The sequence below is a fragment of the Populus trichocarpa genome, chromosome 7, assembly GCF_000002775.5.
Source record: "Populus trichocarpa isolate Nisqually-1 chromosome 7, P.trichocarpa_v4.1, whole genome shotgun sequence".
NCBI lineage: Eukaryota > Viridiplantae > Streptophyta > Magnoliopsida > Malpighiales > Salicaceae > Populus > Populus trichocarpa.
In genome coordinates, this window is record NC_037291.2 from 15,129,943 (window position 1) to 15,142,354 (window position 12,412).

Sequence of the window (12,412 nt, forward strand, 5' to 3'; positions counted from 1 at the left end):
ACTTTATCTTTACTCTAGATTCATCAATTAAATATTTAATAAATATTAAAAATAAATATATTTATATGAAAAAAATCAATATTAGATATAACTAACTGATTAACTATTTAAGAAAGAGGAAGCCAACTATACGTCTCTCAGTTGCTAATTAAGAAAAAAAATAACATGGGAGACATGCGACCTAAAACATAGAGAAGAAATTAGTGCTTCCTGCAAATTAAGAAGAATATGCTTATTACACTGACCTTTACATTAAATTGTTTTCAAGTCAACACTATTTTAGGGTATAAAATATGCAAATCAAACTTGAACTACTGAAGGAGATTGACAAAATAGCATATTTGAGAAATAATTAGGACTTAATTGATAAAATATATAGATTTGGGATGTAATTCTGAATTGATACAAATGATGTTTTTTTCTTTAAAAACAAAAACAAAAAACAAAAAACTTTAAGAGGGAATTGAATCTTCCAAATTTCTGTCAGAAATGGAAGGGCATAAAAAAAAATCGGCGACGTGGGAAAAAGGAGGAAAGTTTGGAAAATTACATAAAGACATAATAACATAAAAAAAATTATTTTTAATATTAATATATTAAAATTATCTAAAAACATAAAAAAATAAATTTCATAAAACATTATTCAAAATTATTTAAAACATAGTTCCAAATAAAGGCAAAAACTCCAAAGAGTAGCCAACCAGCAAAATCAAAGGCGTAATAACATTAATTAAAGCCTATCAATACTGATTCAATTGCATGTCAGAGCAGAGCTGTGATGTTTCATTGTAATATTTGAAGGAAGATTCAGAGAATGATGGGGATGCTTTAATATTTTAGTATTTTCATAACTCAATTTTGATCTTTTTATTTTAATTATTATTATTATTATTTTATTTCCTGAAAAAAAAAAATGATGATGAAAAAAAAAACAAATAAAAAAAATGATTAAATAAATAAAAAATGAATTAAAATTTGGATTAAAGACATGATTAAAAATTTTGGAATTTAATTAAACTTTAATTAGTTTTATTAACCAAATTAAAAGTTTAATTGAAGAATTGAAAAGTTTTGGATTTAATTGAACTTGAAATTAGTTTAATTTATGAAATCAGGGGCTTAATTGAAAAATACTAAAGTTTGGGGCTGATTCGGGTTAAAACTGAAAGAAATTAAAGTATAAGGACCATTATGTAAATGGTGATAACATCCAGGGGTCCAATTAAAGTTTATCCAGGGAGCTTGACTACAAAACGTTTAAAACGTCAAGGACCAAAACGCAAATGGCCATCAACACTGTTCATCTTCCTCGCCCGACCGGAAAAAAACGGATGCCCAACGATGCATCGCCATTAATCCTGCAATAACAGTCACTTTATTACCTGGGTAACGGTGGCATTCTCTGGCTATAAAGCCAGAAAAAGAAAGCAGAACCGAGAGGAGAAAAAAAGCAGAACCGCGGGAAGGAGAAAACAGAGAGGCAGAGCGAGCAGTACAAGAAAGCTTAAACAGGGGGAAAAAACGGGGAGAGAACCTAGAACACGAAGGAAGCACAGGAGGACGAAGACGCAAACGGGGAGGAAAAACTGGTGAAAAAACCAGAGGAAAGTGTGACCATTGTCTTAGCCATCTCCAGCAGCGGAGAGAGAGACAGACAGACGCAAGAAGGAGACTGAGCCAAAGGAACCCAGCCCAGGAATATCCAAAAAGCAGAGGAAACTAAAAAGTAGCAGCGTCGGCTTCCCCTTTCTTCAGCACCAGCCTCAAACCAGAGAACCTACCCAGAAAGATTAGCTAAAAAAGAGAACAAAATGGAATTACATTGCAGGACTTTGGTTTCTAAGATCATTTTTCTTCAGAGTTCACAGCTATGACAATAAGCTACCAAAGACAAACATGTTCTTGAAAAATTTGGTAAACGAACTTAAATCATCTGTAACATTTACAGACTCTGATGACAGATTGGTGAAACTTCATTTTTTTAATCTGTTTGTTGAGCAAGTCCAAGCAAACTCTAGGATAACTTACTGGTGAAAAATATATCCAGTAGAAACAACCTACAGGAACAAATAATAACTTACTGGTTCTTGGCATACCCTGTCTGTATACGTCATCTCTGCCCAAAATTTCTTCATTCAAACACATCCATGTTTTATCTAAATTTCTAATTCCATATTGATCCAAATTTTAGGGTATTTTTTTTAACCTATTACCCTAGAAATGAAAACTGGAATATATCTGATTAATGTTATTAGGGTCTAATCAAAAAAAAAATGAGAAGAGATTATAATCCTTGAATTGATGAGGATCATCAGTAGTAAATGATTTCCTCTTTCTTATATTATTATCTTGGATTTAAATAAATCTAAAAATAAATTTTGCAATGATGTATTATTGCCATAGTAAATATGATTAGAAAAAAACAAAAAAAAACTACTATCAAGACATATCTTATTGGTTGGTTTTACAATTTACACTTTCTAATTTATGCAATGATATTGTTTTCTTGCCCCAAATTCATTTTGATGGGATAGAGATTGATGAAGTGGATAATTGGGAATCTACGAAGAAGAAAAACAAGTGCTAGTGGATGATGAGATTAAGGGACTTGTCGGAAAATCAATTGTTCGAACAAATGACTTCCCAAGTCTATGCAGAAAAAAAGCAAAGTAGCTTAAACAACAAGTTGGAGGAACAACCCGTTCCACAAGCTTGAAGAAAAACAACAACAAATAATAGACTGATGAAAATAATTGTAGGGCCCATGATTGATAACAACTTAAACAAGTTCTGCAGGTTGCTTGAAATGTCAAAGATAAATTATGATTGTTTGCTTACAGAAATTATACTTCTTTATAATTCACAGAGAATTAATGGGTTTTTAGTTTTATTTTTATTTTTCTCAAATAATATGGAGTTGAAGGGTTTGGTTGAGAAAAAAGGTATATAAATAGGACCAAATGTGGGTTTCCCAATTGCCCATAACGAACAGCAATATGGTCACTGTTAGTGTCGATTAATTAGGGTAGCTGGCAGATGCATGGACACGTGTTAGAAGTTGTTAAGAGACGGTTAGAGTTAGTTAATAATAGAATAAATCGTGTTAAGGATGCAGGCGGGGAAGTATATAATGGTAGGAGGATTACGTAAGAGTCTCTTACGCAAGAAATAACAGAATCATTCTTCTCTCATTTCTCTGTTTTCCTTCTTCTAAGACCACATGATGGATCCACTAGTAGTGTAGTGGATCCACTAGTAGTGTAGTGTTGTTTCATGAAAAACTTGGGTTTGATAGCCATCTCAGACTCAATAACATTAGATTTGATTGTCAAGCCAGACCCAGTAGTATTGATTTTGACAGCCAAGAAGCTATTGGGTTTGGCTGGACAGCCGGATTCAAGTTTTCATCCAAAAGCTGTTAGGTCTGGCTGGACAACCGGACCTAACGCTATTGGGTCCTACTGGAAAGCTAAGCCCAAGTTTTCTTTCAAAAGCTGCTGAGTCTGGTTAGGTAACCGGACCCACCACTGTTGGGTCCTGCTAGGCAGCCAGACCCAACGCTGTTAGGTTGAGTCCTGCTCAACAGCATGACCCAAAGCTATTAGGGGGATTGAATTGTCTTTTTTTTATATATATATATCTTCATTGTTTTGTAATTTGTTTTAGTTTTTCCTTTTTTTTCTTTATATTTTTTTGAAAAAATTATTATTTTTTATTCTTTACATTTGGAATATTTATCACTCTATACTTGAGTTATTTATACTATTTATTTTGTTCTTATCTTTATTCTTTTGTAACTTTTCCTCTTTTTTCTTTACACCTTTTTTAGAAAAAATATTATACAAATAATAAAAATAAATGATGTTTCACTGTAGTAATTGCAATGTTGTCTCATTTTTATACTATGTTAAAAAAATAAGATTTGAAACTCTTTCCAAATCTCATTTGACCTTGCGCAAGAATTTAAAATCAATATTATTTGAGAATATATGGAACATCTTCTCTAATTAACCTAGGGTAATAAATTCTCTCTTGATTACTCAAATACCTTCATATAATTCATGTTATACCCAATATATACCTATTTGTTACCCTTGATTAGGACAACATGTAGCATGATCAAAATATAACACTCTATATATAAGATAACTTAATGATCTGAAGTCTAAGAATAACTTACACAACCATCATGTGAGCCTTTTCATAGACACAAGTGATATCACCATATAAAATTTTCATGCGGGTCAGTTCAGTGTATATGTCTATAACAAGTACCTATATATTAATTCTAAATATCCCTCATACCTAAGTTTTTTAGGATAACTACTTCCTTTCATAAAGAAAATAACATAATATGTATTAGTCTCACCAACTATAATTAATGTTCGGTCTTAATAAAACATTGACTAGAAACATTTAGGAACAATGATTTGATGTAATATGAATCTCATAATTGTAACAATTTGTAATTTTTTTTTGCAAAGCATTTTTATCTCAAGAACTTTATCTTTACTCTAGATTTATTAATCAAATATTTGATGAATATTAAAAATAAATAAGCTTTTATTAATATAAAATATATTTACATAAAAAAATTAATATCACATATAATTAACTACATGGAATATATACAAACATTAATAAGCATGTACGCTAAAAGAATGACGAGTGATGGAGAAGCAGTCATCCTTTTGAACATAACATCCACAGGTCGAATTATTGCATTAGGGAATTACATTAGGAAATTAGGAATTATTGCATTAGGAAATTACATGGAGAGTTCCCACCAAACAAAGGGGAAGCCAGCTATATGGCTCTTAGTTGAAAAGTCATGCTAATTAAGAAAAAATTAACATGGTGAGACTTGCGGCCTCAAACATAGGGAAGAAATTAGTGCTTCTTGCTAATTAAGCTAATTTATTTATTTATTTATTTTTAAATGTCCTATTGTTCTAGTTTTTTTTTAACCTTTTTCTATTTTAATAATGTAATTAAGAATTATGCATGCATGCATGGTTTATAACAATGTTAACTTGAGAAATATTTGACTGAAAAGATTTTTGGCTCCATATATACGTCTGGCAGAATTGCATCCTTGCTTTGAATTTTATTGTTTTTCTAAACGTTGACGGTCATGATATATTTAGATCAATTTTCCAGTATCCACACTAATTTTTTGTTTTCAATTAGCGTAAATAATTAAAGATGCTAGGACCACTGTCTACTTCATTACCAAGTCAATAGAAAACGGTAGCTAGGGAGTCTTCATTCTGAATTTTCCAAGTCAACAGAAGACCAGATGGCCAATATACTTGAATTCGTTCTGGCTGAAGAGCCGTACTCAATTTTTTTGGGTCTTGCTGTGGAGTTAGATATAATATTTATAAAAAACAAATATCAAAACATATTAATTTAAAATAAATAAAATTTAAATTTTTTAAGATGTAAAAACATATTTTAATAAGAAAATTCAACCCAACCTCAAATGAAAAATATTTATCATCACTCAACTTTTATACAATATAAAAAAATCACATCAATTTATATGAAAAAAAATTCAATATGAGAAAAGAAAAAAAATCTAAAGAGAAAAAAATTAAAATTAAAAATATTTTAAAAAAAACTAAAAGGAAAGAAATTAATTACCAGTGTATTGGGTGTTGCTATGCTATGTGTTATATATTCTGTATTTTTAACTCAACTTAAGTATTTTTACATGAAAAAATTATTATTGATCCATTGCAAAGCTGATTCTTAATGTTATATCTTAATGTGTTATTAGGGCCTAATCAAAAAACAAATGAGAAGAGATTATATTTCTTGAATTGAAGACGATCATCGGTAGTAAATGATTTTCCCTTTCCTATATTATTATCTTGGATTTAAATAAATCTAAAAATAAATGTTGCAATGATGTATTATTGCCATAGTAAATATGATTAGAAAAAAAACAAAAACAAAAAAACTACTACGAAGACATATCTTATTGGTTGGGTTTTACAATTTACACTTTCTAATTTATTGAATGATAATTGGGTTTTCTTGCCCCAAATTCATTTTGACGGGATAGAGATTGATGAAGTGGATAATTGGGAATCTACGAAGAAGAAAACAAGTGCTAGTGGATGATGAGATTAAGAGACTTGTCGGAAAATCAATTGTTCGAACAAATGACTTCCCAAGTCTATGCAGAAAAAAACATAGTAGCTTAAACTACAAGTTGGAGGAACACCCCGTTCCAAAGCTATCTTAGACAATTTGTCCCTCCATTCAAGAACTGTAATGTGCTCTTTTCTTCTGTGTCTTTTGGCTACTGGAGGAGGCAAATATACGTCGTCTAATTTCTAATAGGTCTGGGATGAAATGAATAAAATTGATTTCATAGGGATGGATTTGAGAATCAAACAATATTTCTTAGAATCATAATGAGGTCTTCTCTACTCTTTTGCTTTCTATATCTATTCGTTTGCCTTGATTTTTAATTTTTTCTAGAAATGTATTCAAACCTATTCACTCCGATTTGCCGGCTTTGTTTAAAGAATTTTAATTTTGTTAATTTTTAGTTATTCAGATGATTTTAAGATTTTTTTAGATTATTATATGATCTGGGGAAGTGTTAATTTGTAGTGTTTTTAAGTGGAAAATAAATTAATATTTTTTATTATTTTAATCTTTTTATTATCCAAGAAAAAGTATACATGTACTAAAATGTAAAAGAAAATGGTAAATTCTAGTAGAAATGATACAACTATAATTTTTGTTCCTTGTTCCTTTTTTTTTTTTTTTAGTTGCAGTAGGTATTGTACTGATAACAAATATATATTTTTTTGGGTTTTTTAGACATATATTTTTCTTAGATTTTTTCGCTCTTTATACTTGGCATTAAACTTGGCCTATTTAATTTATAAACATTTTTTTTTGTTTTTATCTTTATTATTTTGTAATTTCTTTTAGTTTTTCCTTTACATTTTTTTTAAAAAATATTAATAAAAAAAAATGATATTTCACTGTAGTAATTGCAATGTTGTCTTATTTTTATACTATATCACAAAATAAGATTTAAAACTTTTTTCAAATCTCATTATACATTTTGCAAGAATTTACAATCAATTTTATTTGTGAACATGTGAAACATTTTCTCTAAGTCACCTATGTTGATGAATCATTTCTTGATTACTAAAATATATTCATATAATTCATGTTATACTCAATATCTACCCATCTGTTACCCTCATACCCCAGTTTATAAGAACAACTGTTTCATTTCATAAAAGAAATAACATAATATGTATTAGTCTCAATAAGTCTAATTAATGTCCGATTTTAATATAGCATTGATTATGAACATTTAGGAACAATGATTTGATATAATATGAATCTCATAATTATAATAACTTTATAATTTTCTTTGCAAAATATTTTTATTCCAAAAACTTTATCTCTACTCTAGATTCATTAATTAAATATTTAATGAATATTAAAAATAAATATATTTATATGAAAAAAATTAATATTAGATATAACTAACTGAAAGAATAAATCGGCGACGTGGGAAAAGGGAGGAAAGTTTGAAAAATTACAGAAAGCCCCCATGTAATAAACTTAATTAATCGGGTAGAAAAGAAAAGAAGAATATATATATATATATATATATATATATATATATATATATATATATATATATATATATAAAGAAGAAAAGGGAAATCCAAAAGCCGCGAAATCAGAAACCCTCAAGTCAATAGAAGACGGTAGCTAGAGAGTCTTTATTTTGAATTTTCCAAGTCAATACATAGGACAAAACATGGAGGTAGAAAAGTTGGACGCTTCAAGCTACAATTCTTCATTGTCAAGGCCCCATAACGCTAACTTCACAGCCCCGGCAATAAGTAGAAGACAATTTAGAGGAATGAGCGGCCTAAAACTCCAAAGAATATTAACCAACAAAATAAAAGTCCTAATAACATCAATTAAAGCATATTAGCTAGAAAAACAATTTAATGTCCTTTATAATAGGATAGCATCAATTAAGTATTTTTATCACATTTTAATAGGATAATTACATCACTAATATCTTGCATGCTTACTCCTAGACAAACTAAAAAAATTCCAACATATTCATGTTGATCATGTGAAAGATAAATGTGTTGCTTGGAAATCCAGCAAAGAAGAATATTTCCATATGAGATGAGCTGCTTAAATTATCAATCTTGTTGAATAAGATAGATTGGGTGAAGTTGGTGATTTGATAAAGCGAGCTCGAGAGCCAGACGCAAGATATGTAAGAGGCTGGGTGTCAAGATTGAGCCTAGATGTTAGTACCTGGTAAAAAACTACGTATATTATGTGAGCACTTCATTAAAAATAATAAAAAAGAAAATAGGAAGTGAAAAGCGGGGATAATAATATTTTAACTTTGTTTTAAAAACATGATTAATAGATGTATTTGAGATTAAATTATAAATAAATTTTTTTAACCGTCCTGGCTATTTATTTTTATTAATACTAAAAGATCCCAACACATATTCTTAATTTTTCTGATTTTTTGTAAACACTTTTTTTAAAAAAAAATATTATACAAAAATTAAAAAGAAATAATATTTTATTGCAGTAATTACAATATTATTATTTTTTCTACCATGTTAAAAAATAACTTGAGAACTCACATATATATCCTTATAAACACTTATAATCTCTCAAATCAGCTCATCTAAGTATGTATTTAATTATATAAATTGAAAATCATTAATTTGTGTCAATAAATACATATAAAAAAATTATTAATTCGTTTATTCAACTCGCCTTGTTATGAATTAATTTTTTTTCTAACACAAAAAATTAAATATGTAGGTTGTATTAATTTTTTTTTCACAACAAGTGAAAAATATAGTTATAAATAAAAAAAACTGATATTTATATATAATAAAACAAAATAAATATTTTTCAGGCATAAGATACGAATAACCTTCCATATCCAGGGAGCTGGGAGAAGAAATACTGCCATTTTAGCGAAGTATCCACGAAAGAAAATAGAGGACTCGGTATTGGATTCGGTATCCACGAAAAAAAAGTCGGATTGTGAAGCTAAGGTAATTGTTGCCTAAACATGTAGGGATTATTGCATGGTTATTTAAGAAGAAATTAGTGCTTCCTGCTAATTAAGAAGAATTTTGCATTCCGTACTCTTCGATTCACTTGATATTTTTGTATACGAAGAATTAAAGATGCCTAGAAGACGGTACTTAATTACCATCAAATCACTTCCAAAAATAATTAAAGATGCGAGGACCACTGTCAACTTCATTACCAAGTCAATAGAAGACGGTAGCTAGGGAGTCTTCATTCTGAATTCTCCAAGTCAACAGAAGACTACATGGCCAATAGGGGAAAACATGGGGAAGAAAAGTTGGACTCTTGAAGCTACAATTCTTCATTGTCAAGGTCCCATCACACGAACTTCACAGCCCCGGCAACTAGTAGAAGACAATATCTAAAGGAATGAGCGGCCTAAAACTCCAAAGAATATTATAGCCAATATAAAGAAAAAAAGGGAAATCCAAAAGCTGTCAAATCAAAAAACCTCAAGTCAATAGAAGACGGTAGATAGGGACTCTTTATTTTGAATTTTCCAAGTCAATAGAAGACCACATGGCCAATAGGAGAAAACATGGGGGTAGAAAAGGTGGACACTTACAATCCTTCATTGTCAAGGTCCCATCACACAAACTTCACAGCCCCGGCAAACACTAAAAGATAATATATTTATTTGAAATATACTCGTGGTTATTTTTTAAAATATTTTTTATATTAAAATATATTAAATTGATTTTTTTTAATTTTAAAAAATTATTTTTAAAATTATCTTATCAAAACAATCCAAAACATTCAAAAAATATTTATTTTTATTAAAAAAATTAAATTTTTTGAAAATATAATTTATATCACGTTCCCAAACGACTTCAATATATAAAAGAATGAACTTATAAAACTCCAAAGAATATTAACCAACAAGTTCAAAGTCCTAATAACATTAATTAAAGCATATTAGCTAGAAAAACAATTTAATGTCACTTTATAATAGGATAACATCAATTAAGTATTTTTTATAACAATTTAATAGGATAATTACATCATTAATATCTTCAATATATGTTTCTTAACATAGAACATCAACATAATCTATAATTTATTAATTTACATGTTTTGATGAAATCCAAAATTCTTTAAAGAGTTTTATTTTACATAGGAAAGAAACAAAGTTTTCACAATGTTTATAAAATGATTAATTGAAAAATTAAAATTGAGCTCAAAGAAATTCCAAAGTTTTAGAAGGGAGAGGTCTTAGGAAAATGAGTTTTAGGGTTAAATACATGTGCTATCCTGGCCCAACTCGTATTCGGGCATAGGTTTAAGTTTATTATAAAATAATATTTTGGGTCAAGAAAACATTATTTTTTTTTGTAAACTAGGACTTGGACTTGGGTCCAGTCCCTAAAGAACTATTTATTCCAACCCATTATTTGTCTAGTTCAACTTATAAATGTTTTAATCTCTTCCATAAACTTTTGTTCCAAATCTAAACAATTTTTTCATTCTAAAAAACATAGATCTATGGTCACTATGTTCAGATTTAATTCTTGATTTGTAGTATGTAGTTAATCAAATGTTGATAATATAGGAATTAATTTTGATTATTATCAAGATTAATTCTTTAATATTTTTGAGCTTTCAAAATCAACTATAAAAAGAAGGTGAATGAAGAGTTTTCAACAATGTTTTTCATATTTTAATGCACTTTTTTTCATCTCATATTTTACTGTTTTTTTTTTGTATGCTTTGATTTTCCTTTCAAATCTAGAGTTTAGATTCATCTTGTTGAGAGATATTTAAGTTACATAATTTTTGGTTCAAAGACTTTGTTTAAAAATGCATCTAAATCAAAGTAGCAGTGATAGAATCTAAGGAGGTATATTACAAAAATCCTAATTGTACATGTCGCAGCCGACATCACGGCGGCCCACAAATATGTACATGGAAAGAACAGATATCTGACATCTTGTTCTTTTAGGGGAAAATGTCTTGTTTAAGGAGTCGCCACCTACTATTATGGTCACTAGGAACCCTAACTGGTCAACAGAGATTCTATGGCTCGGGATTGGTTACGTAAAAGGGAAGATATTATCACCCCTTAAACGTTCTGCCTGAGACAGACTGCATTGCTGGTTTTGTCTTAAATTGCTAAATGTTTATTAGTTTATGCTATGATAATTTGCTTATAACATTCCTGACTCTGGCGTCAGTGAATATTCATATAAAAGAAAAAATTATTTTTTTACACATGCACATATTTTTTTTATTTTCTAGCTAAATAAAATAAAATACAATGAATAAAAATAATATAAATTTAAACCGGTATTTTTATTCCTGACTCTGGCGTCAGTGAATAAACCAATAAATTTATATTATTTTTATTTATGCATACACATTTTTTATTTTTCTACTTTTTTTTTACTTTTCTGTTTTTTATTTTTTTATTTTTTTTATTTTTTGGGCTGGGTCCAACTCAGCCCACATGGGCTGGGCTAGACCCAGCCAGCCCGGCCCGGTCACTGGCCCAAGCCAGTGACCCGGCTGGGCAAAAATCAAAGAAAGCACGCGTGCATGAGCAGAATAGAGGAAATGAGTTAGAATGTGTGAATTAAAATTCAAAGTAAACAGTAGCCGGTGAATTAAAATGAAAAGCGGGGAAAGAGAAGTTTACTTACCTGGTCTGCTGCTCCTGAAGATGAAGACGAAGCCGGTTCTCTCGGGTGGTTCTTCTTTTTCTGGTCACTGTTCGTCCTCCATTTTTCTGTGGTTCTTGGTCTGTTCCTCCATTTTTTCAGTTCTTCCTCTGTTTCTGTTTTCCCCGTTTTTTAGTCTCCCCTGCCCTTCGTGGCTTTTTCTTCTCCCCTAGGTTTTTTTCCGCCTTTTCTCTTGTTTTTCTCAGTTCTCTCTTCCGATGGTTTGGAGTGTGCAGCTGGAGACGAATAATTAGGCTGACCAACGCTTGCAGTTTCCCTGCACTTCACTTGCGTTTTGAGAACAAAGGCAAAGCAGGCCTGCTGTCCTTTTGCTATCTCCCTATTTCTCTGTTTTTAGGTCCCCTCTCTGTTTTCGTTCATGCTCCCCATTGGCCCCTCGGTTCTGCCCTTTTTTTCTCCTCTTCGGTCGCTCACAGTTTTTCCCTTTTTTGCTCCTCCCGCGCTCTCTCATCTTCTCTGGCTTTATAGCCAGAGAATGCCAAGCACCTCTACAATTGAAACGGCTTCAACGCCATTACTGCAGAAACCGTTCCTGTGGAAGGAGACGAAGAAGGCGACGGCTGATTTCTAGAAACGGCGCCGTTTGTGTGATGGGAATGGCCATTTGC